Genomic DNA, 10,020 nt, shown 5'->3' with positions numbered 1-10,020 from the left:
AGACTCAGAGGATGAGGATTACAAAGCTGAAGAAGATGAGGCTACTTCTAAGAAAGTAGTGCTCAAGAAGGAATATGGCTCAGCACATAGCACAAAGCCTGGACTGAAAAAGAAAGTTCCTGCCAAGAGGACACCAATGCCCAAGGCCAGAAGGTCCACTCAAGTGCCAAAACAGACTGAACCCAAAGAGGCACCTGAAAAGAAAGTCACATCTTCCAAACCCAAGAAAGTTCCCACTGGAGAGACAATGAAGTTTACCATTGAATCAGAGGATGGAGGTGCTCAGGACAAGAAGAAGAAGAGAGCAAGAACCACAACTGCCCAGGTTCTTGGAAAGCCCTCTATGAGAAGAGATTCTAAAGAGGAATAAGAGGTTGCTGCACCAGCACCCAAGGCACCCAAGCTTATGGGTGATGCTATTAGATCAGGGGCTGCAACATCTAAGCCCAAGGAAGCACCCAAAGCTGCCTCCAAGGCCAAGCTTATACCAAAGAGGAATACTAGGAGTATTCCAGCTGCTGAGAAGAACAAGGCCCCAGTGCCAAATGTTGTTGATGAAGAAGATGAAGAAGGACAGGTCCTAAGGAAGCTCAAGCCCAAGATACCAGACCACAATGATGCCCATCCTGTGGCTGAGGACATGAGGATCAGGAAGGACTCAGGGTTGAGGCTATGGAGGATGGAAGATCCATATGCCTCAAGGAGAAGAACTGTTGTTGACTACAGGTTCCATACAAAGGAACAACAGGACTTCTATGAGACAATCTTGTTGGATAAGAAGCCCATAGTTTGTGCCATGAGGTGGGTCGACTGGAACTACATCAAGGACAATGAAGATCACTATCCTGGAGTGCAAGACAACTTTGTTGCTTGTGGAGTTGCTGATTTTGTTGGGCAAAAGCTCACCAACTGGAATGATGAACTTACCATGCAATTCTACTCCACAGCACATTTCTATCCATATGGAAGGATAGTTTGGATGTCAGAAGGCACCAGATACCGGTCAACTGTTGGAGAATGGGCAAGTCTGATAAATGCCCCAAAGGAAAATGAAGATGACCTGGACATTTATGCCAAGAAGAAGATGGACCACAATTCCATGGCACACATGTACAAGGAGATCCCAGACAAGGCTGTTGAGACACATAAGTTTGATCAGTCCACTTTCTGCTGTCAGGGCTGCCAACTATCAATTGGATCCTAAGGCATACCTTGTTGCCTAAGTCTGGTGACCACAACATGATCAGAGGGCATGCCATCAACATGTTGCATGTGTTTGATGTGCCACAAAAGTTTAAAGTCATGAGCCTTATGATTGAAACCATTAAGAGGATTGCAGCAGATCAGAAGAGGAGCTGTGGATATGCACCTCAGATTCAGGAGTTGATAAACTCAAAGATGGTCACAGGGAAATATCAATTGGATAAGGAACATTTTCCACTTTATCCAGACTTTGAGGACAATGAGGTTGTCATGAATGAGAATGATCCATCATCAGTTCAAGCTCAAGAGAAGAAGGAGAAGGCAAGGAAGGAGAAAGCTGCCAGGATGCCAACTCAAGAAGAGACATCTGAGTATTTCTTGAAGAACAAGCAGGAGCAGCTTGGTTACTTAATTGCATCAACACTGAGGATTGAGAAGGTACTGGCCATCCTCACTCAGAATCAGGAGAGCCTGGAAATAATCATGGAACTCAAATTCCATGACCTTGATGTCAAAGTAACAGAGATTCAGTCAGTGGTAGAGCAGCTGCAGGATGACATGCAGGAGAGGCAGGGCAAGACTACAACTAATGTGTTTGCCAGAGTGCCTAGAGCACAGAGGTCAGTTGCAGTGCCTGTGACAGACACCAGAGCAACATCTTCAGCACCAGCTACAGCCCCTACTGCTCCAGTGCAACCAGCTCTAGCATCAACTCCAGCACCCTCTACTTCAACTGAAGCCTTCGTCCTTGGAGTTATCCGGACACCACCACCAGAAGATCAAGCCTCAGAGTCGATCTAGCACTATGCATTTTCTATGAACTTTTTGGTAACTTGTTGCCAAAGGGGGAGAAAAATGTATAGATCATAGGCTTCATGAGAGAGAGAGAGAGTGTTGCTTTTGTTCTCTCTTGCTTTATTTGGTGGTTAAAACTTGTTTGCTTTTGATTGCTTGAGATACTATGCTTGTGAGACATTGATGATCATGTGTTTGATCATAAGCTACACTTATGCATGCTTGGTGATATTATCTTATCTATCCTATGTGATCATTCACTTTGCTTGGTGATGAGTGCATGTATTCAATGTTTATTATTTTGAGCACTCCACCAAGATGTATGTGACATGGAAGAGTAACCCATGAGCCTAATTCATTGTGCATTTGCAGTCCAAAGCAAATCTTAAACTATGCAAAAATTTAGGGGGAGCTCTTTCTTATCACATACTTCTCAAAGCGACGATGTTATTCAATCTTATCATCATTTGTCGAACCATTGATCTATATGTTGTCATCAATTACTAAAAAGGGGGAGATTGAAAGTGCAACTATCCCTAGGTGGTTTTGGTAATTCATAACAACATATAGCTCATTGAGCTAATGCTATTCCAAGACTATTATTTCAGGAAAGCTCAATGAATGGCATGGCATGGATGATGAAAGTGGATCCCTCAAAATACTAAGGACAAAGGATTGGCTCAAGCTCAAAAGCTCAAGACTCTTCATTTTATATTTTAGTGATTCAAGATCACATTGAGTCTATAGGAAAAGCCAATACTATCAAGGAGGGATGAGGTGTCACTTAATGAGCCTCTTGCTTCATGTGCTTAGTGATATGCTCCAAAACCCTCAGCTACTTCCCCACATCCACAAATGACCTAAACCCAAAGCCAAAATCGGTCACACCGATTCTTCCTATCCGGCGCCACCGATTCCAAAGGTCATAGACACTGCCACAAACCCTAAGCAAATCGGTCTTACCGATAGGGATCACGGTCTCATCGAGATGGCATTGTAATCTCTCTGTTTCCCTTTGTAACGTTTCGGTCTAACCGAAGTGAGCGATCGGTCCCACCGAGATTGCAATGTAAACTCTCTCCTTCCTTTTTGTAACATTTCGGTCTCACCGAAAAGAGCAAATCGGTCCCACCGAGTTTACCTGACCAACTCTATGGAAAGTTTATTACCAAAATCGGTCTCACCGAGTTTGTGTAATCGGTCTTACCGAGATTATGTTATGCCCTAACACTAACCGAATCGGTCTCACCGAGTTGCATGTCAGTCCCACCAAAAATCACTAATGGTCACTAGGTTTACTAAATCGGTCCGACCGAGTCTGTTGAATCGGTCCCACCGAGTTTGGTAAATTGTGTGTAACGGTTAGATTTTGTGTGGAGGCTATATATACCCCTCCACCTCCTCTTCATTCGTGGAGAGAGCTATCAGAACAAACCTACACTTCCAGCTTACCATTTCTGAGAGAGAACTACCTACTCATGTGTTGAGGCCAAGATATTCCATTCCTACCATATGAATCTTGATCTCTAGCCTTCCCCAAGTTGCTTTCCACTCAATCATTTTTCCACCAGATCCAAAACCTATGAGAGAGTGTTGAGTGTTGGGGATACTATCATTTGAAGCACAAGAGCAAGGAGTTCATCATCAACGCACCATTTGTTACTTCTTGGAGAGTGGTGTCTCCTAGATTGGCTAGGTGTCACTTGGGAGCCTCCGACAAGATTGTGGAGTTGAACCAAGGAGTTTGTAAGGGCAAGGAGATCGCCTACTTCGTGAAGATCTACCGCTAGTGAGGCAAGTCCTTCGTGGGCGATGGCCATGGTGGGATAGACAAGGTTGCTTCTTCGTGGACCCTTCGTGGGTGGAGCCCTCCGTGGACTCGCGCAACCGTTACCCTTCATGGGTTGAAGTCTCCATCAACATGGATGTACGATAGCACCACCTATCGGAACCACGCCAAAAACATACGTGTCTCCAATTGCGTTTGAATCCTCCAAACCCTTCCCTTTACTTTCTTGCAAGTTGCATGCTTTAATTTCCGCTGCCTATATACTCTTTGCATGCTTGCTTGAATAGTGTGATGATTGCTTGACTTGTCCTAAATAGCTAAAATCTGCCAAACTCTAAAATTGGGAAAAGGTCAAGTTTTTAATTGGTCAAGTAGTCTAATCACCCCCCCCCCTCTAGACATACTTCAAGGTCCTACAGTTGTCTTTTACTATTACTCATGATGATTTTGATAGATATAATATGCATGCGCTTGCTGCTCCTACTTGCAATTATTATGAGAGAGGAACTACATCTCCGCCTCTTTATGTTTCCAATATGATAAAATTGCAAGAAACTGCTTATACTATGCATTGGCCTTTACTATGTGTGCATGAATTGTTCTTTTATGACATGTCGATGCATAGGAAGAGAGTTAGACTTCGTTGTTGCATGATATTTGTTACTTTGTGCTCACTACTAAATTACAAATCATTGTTAATTAAAATTGGCTTTGATATACCTTGGGATCCGGGTGGATCCATTACTTGAGCACTATATGCCTAGCTTAATGGCTTTAAAGAAAGTGCTGCCAGCGGGACAACCCAGAAGTTTTAAGAGTCATTTATTTCTGTTGAGTGCTTTTATATAGTCTAAAAACAAAAAAATAAAGAGGGGAACCCAAAACTTTTCAAAAAGGAAAGTGAAAGTGAGAGAGACAAGCATTGTTGAAGTGGGAGAGCTCCTTGAACTTTGTTCATGCTCACGGAAACTTTGTGAATCTTAATTACAGAAACTTTTAATCAAAAATAATTATCCCCTTGTACAATTCCATTGTATTATAAAAATAATGTGCCAAGGTTTGCCTTTAGGATGTTTACAATGCTTGTTGGTTTGTACGGTGCAGGACAGAAACTTTGGCTTTAGTGCGCGATTTTACTTTTTTTGCTGGAACGTTAAAAGGTTATGATTCTTTTTGCACTGTCTTGCTGTACAAATATTTTATTTTCCCCAATTTTGGTAGAATTTTTGGAGTACCAGAATTATGGTGAATGTTCCGATTGCTACAGATTGTTCTGTTTTTGACAGATTCTGTTTTTGATGCATAGTTTGCTTGTTTTGATGAAACTATCAATTTATATGAGTGGATTAAGCCATGGAAAAGCTATATTACAGTAGACACAATGCAAAAACAAAATATGAATTGGTTTGCTACAGTACTTAGAGTAGTGATTTTCTTTGTTATACTAACGGATCTTACCGAGTTTTCTGTTGAAGTTTTGTGTGGATGAAGCGTTTTGATTGAGGAGGTCTCGATATGAGGAAAAGGAGGAGAGGCAAGAGCTCAAGATTGGGGATTCCTAAGGCACCCCAAGTAAATATTCAAGGAGACTCAAGCATCTAAGCTTGGGGATGCCCCGGAAGGCATCCCCTCTTTCTTCAACAAGTATCGGTATGTTTTCGTATTCGTTTCGTTCATGCGATATGTGCAAGTCTTGGAGCGTCTTTTGCATTTAGTTTTCATTTTTCTTTTATGCACCATGCTGATATGAGATAGTACTTAGTTCATTGATAGAATTCTCATTGCACTTCACTTATATCTTTTGAGTATGGCTTTATAGAATGCTTCATGTGCTTCACTTATATCATTTGAAGTTTGGATTGCCTGTTTCTCTTCACACAGAAAACCGCCATTTGTAGAATGCTCTTTTGCTTCACTTATATTTGTTAGAGCGTGGGCATATCTTTTGTAGAAATAATTAAACTCTCTTGCTTCACCAATATCTATTTAGAGAGATGAGAGGAATTGGTCATTTACATGGTTAGTCATAAAATCCTACATAAACTTGTAGATCGCTCAATATGATATGTTTGATTCCTTGCAATAGTTTTGCGATATAAAGGTGGTGATATTAGAGTCATGCTAGTGGGCGACTGTGGATTAGTAGAAATACTTGTGCTTGTAGGTGTTCTGGGAACGGGGGTCCCCAGACTTGCCTGCCTGCGGCCTGCGGCGTGGCTCCATGGATGCCCAGTGCAGCCCATCTTCATCAACACAAGCTCAAGACCCTCGCGAGGGGCCAAGCCTCGCGGGGCGGACGACAAGGAGCTTCCTCAGGCATGGCCTCATCAGGCTGGCTCATGAGGAGGCGGAGAGTTCAAGGCGGGGTACCTTGTGAGGTGCCCATGACGACCAAGGGCGCCAGTCGGGCGCCAGCCCGCGCAGTGTCCTCATTTCCTCTTTCGTGCAAAGGGGGCAAGCGCAGGCGAGAGCATCGGACAAAGGCGTCCATTTCGGTGCAACAAGACCAAGACCAGCCCAACGGCCGGAAGGGAGTCATTGTGGAGCCCAAGCCGGCATCACCACCAGAGCCTTTGACAGGCGAGGACCAACTTTAGTCAGGATAAGTGTACCCGTTGTTCCCCTTCAAAATGGCCAATTGGTGGCGCCCTTCCCGCTCAATATTTGGGAAGAGGCCCAGGGCCTTTGCCTATAAATAGGACTAGCCACCCCAGGGGTAGAGGCAGCTAGACCTGATCAAGAACCCAAGAGCCAGAACCAAGTAGCACCAACCAAGAACAGACCCTCGCGAGGCTGTTCTTCCTTGTATTGTTCATCATCAGCCCAAGAGGCAATCCGCCACTCCACACACTGGAGTAGGGTATTACACCACAATGGTGGCCTGAACCAGTATAAATCTTGTGTCTCTTGTGTCGTTCAGTTTGGTAGTTTAGGTCCCAACGGTTCGGTGAGGAGCGAGTCGGTAGGGGGTTGAATCTCCGCATGCACCCCAGTGTTCGAACCTCAAGGGTCTGCCGGAACCCAAAATCCGACATTTGGCGCGCCAGGTAGGGGTGCACCGGAAATTGCCTTCCATCGTCTCGTTCTTCCCCGACCACCGCCTCCATGTCGGATGCTCGTCGAGCTCACGCCGAGCGCCGAGCCACCCTCGCTTCTCGTGTCACCCAGGCGGCTCCCGTCGGCGGGCTCCCTCGTCGTCCCCCGCCACCCGCCGTCAGCACCGCCACCGGCCCGGTGGGGAACGGGCAGCAAGCATCGTCCCAGCATTCCCCAGTGACCTCTAGGAAGGAGCTGCACAGCTCCTCCCTCTCCCATCTCGTCGCGCCAGCTTCCTCGGTCGTCGCGGCCCTCCTAGGCGGCTCGCAAGCGCCGCCCTCCAGCCGCCACGTCAAGCCATTCGTCCGCCGGGTCGGCGCCGCCTCCACGAGGCAGGGGGCTCCCTCAGGCCGGATGGAGCCATCGGCCGGGCTGACCTTCGACTCTGAAGACCACCCCACCAACTCAGCCTGCTCGGGCACGCTTCCCATGCTCTGCACGCCCACCATCTGCCAGGTGGCCGTCACCCGAACCCTCATCGACGGTGGCGCGGGCCTCAACGTGCTCTCAGTTGAGGCCTTCAACCTCCTCTGCATACCCCGGGAGCGGCTGCAGCCCAGCCGGCCTTTCTCGGGCGTCGGAGGCGGGTCGGCCAACTCCTTGGGGCAGATCCGGCTTCCGGTAACCTTCGGCACCTATGACAATTCCCGCACGAAGCAGGTCGATTTCAACATCGCCCCCATCGGCCTCCCTACAACGCCATCCTCGGCTACCCAGCATTGGCCAAATTCATGGCCGCGACTCACCCGGGGTGCAACCTCATGAAGATGCCCGGGAGCAACGACGTCCTCACCGTGCCCGGGGACACCGAAGATGCGCTACGAGTACTCAAGCTCGCCCTCAAGATGGCGGCGGCGGCGCGGCCCGCCGAAGCAGAAACCCCAAGCCCAAGGGGGCTGCGCCGACCAAGAAGAAGCAGTTGTTCACCCAAGACAAGGCGGAAACCAAGCAGGTACCTGTCGACGAGGACGGGTCCACTAGTGCCACTTTCACCATAGGCGCCGACCTCGAGCCTGAGCAGGAGGAGGCCCTGGTCAAATTCCTGCGTGCAAACAAGAAGGTGTTCGCCTAGGAGCCCGATCAGCTGGCAGGGATCCCATGGGGCGTAATCGAGAACCACCTCAACGTGTGCCCCAACGTGCATCCCGTGAAGCAGAAGGCGAGGAGGCAGTCCATTGAAAAGCAGGCTTTCATCATCCAAGAGACCCGCAAGCTAGAAGCCGCGGGGGTCATTCGTGAGGTCCGATACCCGGATTGGTTGGCCAACCCCGTGGTTGTGCCGAAGAAGGGAGGAAAGGAACACATGTGCGTCGACTTCACCAACCTCAACAAAGCATGCCCGCAAGATTCGTTCTCTCTCCCTCGCATCGACCAGATCGTCGACTCCACCGCTGAGTGTGACCTGTTGTGCTTCTTGGATGCCTTCTTCGGGTATCACCAGATCAAGATGGCGGTGGAAGATGTGGAGAAGATGGCCTTCCTAACCCCGTGCGGGGTATACTGCTATACATGCACGCCATTCGGACTGTGCAACGCAGGGGCAACCTTCCAGCGGCTCATGCACATCACCTTGGGCCCGCAGCTCGGGAAGAATGTGGAGGCTTACATCGACGACATCGTAGTGAAGTCTCACAAGGGAAAGACCCTGATACAAGACCTGGAAGAAACCTTCACGAGCCTCAACGCAGTAAGCCTGCGGCTCAACCTGGAGAAGTGCGTGTTTGGAGTTCCCTCGGGCAAGCTCTTGGGCTTCCTCTTGTCCCACCGGGGCATCGAGGCCAACCCAGAAAAGGTCAAGGCAGTTGAGGATATGAGCCCACCAAAGACCCTCAGGGAAATGCAGAAACTCACGGGGCGCGTGATGGCGCTGGGGCGCTTCATCTCCCGATTGGGGAGCGGGCGCTGCCCTTCTTCCAACTGATGAAGAAAAAGGGGCCCTTTGAATGGACTGAAGAGGCCGACAAGGCATTCCAAGATCTCAAGAGATACCTAACCAGCCCTCCGGTGATGGTGGCCCCGCGCCCTCAAGAGCCCTTGGTACTCTACCTCGCCGCCACTCCCTACTCTGCTAGCGCAGCTCTGGTGGCAGTTAGAGAGGAGCGTCGGGCCAAGACCGCAGCAGCCACCCGTGCCAAGGCAAAGTCGGATCAAAAGGGACTCGCAGAAGTCACCACGATGGCTGAGGAAGATCATCCGCCGCAGTGGAGCGCACCAGGGGCGGGAGAGGCCCTTCCCCCAGGCAATCAGCCTCGGGAGGCTCCACCATCTCAGGAGGCACCACGGCTTCAGGAGGACGCCACCAGCACCGATGCCCCAAGCCTCGTCGAGCACCCGGTGTACTTTGTCAGCACGGTATTACGGGATGCGAGGGCACGGTACCCCATGCCGCAGAAGCTCCTCCTCGCGCTGCTGGTGGCTTCGCGCAAACTGCGACCCTACTTCCAGGGTCATCCGATCAAGGTTGTCTCAGCGTACCCCTTGGAAAGGGTGCTCAGGAGCCCTAACTCAGCCGGAAGGGTCGCCGAGTGGAACATTGAATTGCAAGCATTCCAGCTCGAATTCAGCACAACCAGAGTCATCAAGGGGGCCGCGCTGGCGGATTTCATGGCCAAATGGACAAAGGCACCGGGCCTTAGGGCCGGTGAGGATCGATCCCTTTCCCCAGGAAGCGAGGCGCCAGAAGGATGGGTCATGTACTTTGATGGAGCGTTCTCCAGGCAGGGCGCTGGGGCTGGGGCGGTGCTCATATCTCCCACCCAAGACAAGATCTACTACGCCATGCAGCTCTGCTTCTAGAAAGGCGAGAAGGTCTCCAACAATATAGCAGAGTACGAGGAATTGATAGCGGGCCTGAGGGCCGCCGCTGCCCTGGGAGTGAAGCGTCTTACTATCAAGGGCGATTCGCAGCTCCTTGTAAATTTCTCCAACAAGGTGTACGAGCCAAGAGATGAGCACATGGAGGCCTACCTTGCGGAGGTCCATAGGATGGAGAAGCAGTTCTGGGGGTTGGAGCTGCAGCATGTGCCCCGCGGCACTAATCAGGAGGCCGACGACATCGCCAAACGGGCCTCCAGGCGGTTGCCCCAGGAGCCAGGCGTCTTTGAGGAACGGCTCTTCAAGCCTTCAGCCCTGCCACC

The sequence above is a fragment of the Triticum dicoccoides genome, chromosome 7B (assembly GCF_002162155.2).
Source record: "Triticum dicoccoides isolate Atlit2015 ecotype Zavitan chromosome 7B, WEW_v2.0, whole genome shotgun sequence".
NCBI lineage: Eukaryota > Viridiplantae > Streptophyta > Magnoliopsida > Poales > Poaceae > Triticum > Triticum dicoccoides.
The sequence above is the reverse complement of the archived record's forward strand: the minus strand, read 5'-3'. Positions refer to the sequence as shown.